The sequence below is a fragment of the Pristiophorus japonicus genome, chromosome 13 (assembly GCF_044704955.1).
Source record: "Pristiophorus japonicus isolate sPriJap1 chromosome 13, sPriJap1.hap1, whole genome shotgun sequence".
NCBI classification, from domain to species: Eukaryota; Metazoa; Chordata; class Chondrichthyes; family Pristiophoridae; genus Pristiophorus; species Pristiophorus japonicus.
This window is the reverse complement of record NC_091989.1, coordinates 137,362,165-137,363,454: the sequence shown is the minus strand read 5'-3', so window position 1 is coordinate 137,363,454 and position 1,290 is coordinate 137,362,165. Positions and strand designations below refer to the sequence as shown.

Below are 1,290 nucleotides of genomic sequence, written 5' to 3'. Positions count from 1 at the left end.
GGTGCTGGGGCTAAATGTAAATAAATAACAAATGGAAACTAAATGCCAGCAGAAAAGAACAAACAAAATGGCTTGTAAATGGTCTAGAAACATTTACTTTTCCATTCAGTGGCATCTACATGAACACCCATTTGAGCAGCGAGTTCCTAGCAACTGTGCTTGCCAGGTTTCCTCAGTGTGAGTTACATGCTATCTACATCTAAATGGGGTAGAGGAGCAAAGGGATATGATAGTACAAATACACAAATCACTAAATGTTGCAATGCAGGTCAATAAGGCAACAACAAAAGCAAAAACCAAGCAGTAGGTTTTATTTCTAGAGGGATAGAATTCAAAAGTAGACAATTTATGCTAAAGTTATATTGAACCTTGGTTAGACCACACTTGGAGTATTGTGTGCAATTCTGGTCACCATATTAAAGAAAGGACTTGAGGCACTGGAGAGGGTGTAAAAAAGATTTACAAGGATGATACCAGAACTGCGAGGCTATACCCATCAGGAAAGGATGAACAGGCTGGGTCTTCTCGGCCTTTTGGCTAAAATCAAATGTAGTATCTGTTCTTATCAGTTTAATATCCCCTATCTGGGGACCAAATATTAAATTGTTTTTTGGAACAGGGAGATGGAACAGGGGCTTGCTCCGTCCACTCCACGCATCGACCTGGTATTGCAGTGTTTCCAGGAACAGTGCAGCTTCCCCTCTCGGCCTTTTGGCTAAGATCAAGTGTAGTAGCGCAAAGTGATCTTTGGCGCTGGAGTTGATCTGACAAGAATGAACAAAAAAAAAATGAACAGGCTGGGTCTCTTTTCTCTTGAAACGAGAAGGCTGAAGGGATGACCTAATGGAGGTCTTTAAAATTCTGAAAGATTTTGATAGAGTAATCATAGAGGCCAGAATCTTACTGGCACTGCGAGTTCAAGTTTGGAGGTGGGTTCGCTGTCAAAATGGCAATGATTGACGGCGGGGCAGAAGTCGGCTCTGAACCCGCCTCCTTGTTAATTTCCCAAGTGTCGGCTCTGACTGCGGTTTGCAGACTCGGCACTAAGCGAGGTATTTAAGCAGCATTTTACCAGGTCCTAACGATTTTTAGTGTTTAAAGTTTTTACCGAGGTTCCTGGTGCTCGGTGCTCATGTCAGGTAAGTTTGGCAGGTTTTCAATTACTCTATTGCTGTGAATAGTTGGCAACTGCAAAAGTGGTATAAAAGCTACCATTTCACAGCTAATCAATTTCCAATCTCAGAAGCTGGAGCCTTCAGGATTTAGAATACACTTTTCAGCTTTATGGTA

General features: G+C 42.0%; 1 non-coding gene across 1 annotated transcript; it reads left to right on the top strand.

The window, feature by feature from the left end:
* The first annotated feature begins 517 nt into the window (after window positions 1-517).
* On the top strand, window positions 518-699 carry LOC139279068 (U2 spliceosomal RNA). Its single transcript, XR_011596400.1, has one exon. It is a non-coding gene; the product is annotated as a U2 spliceosomal RNA (small nuclear RNA).
* Window positions 700-1,290: the final 591 nt, after the last annotated feature.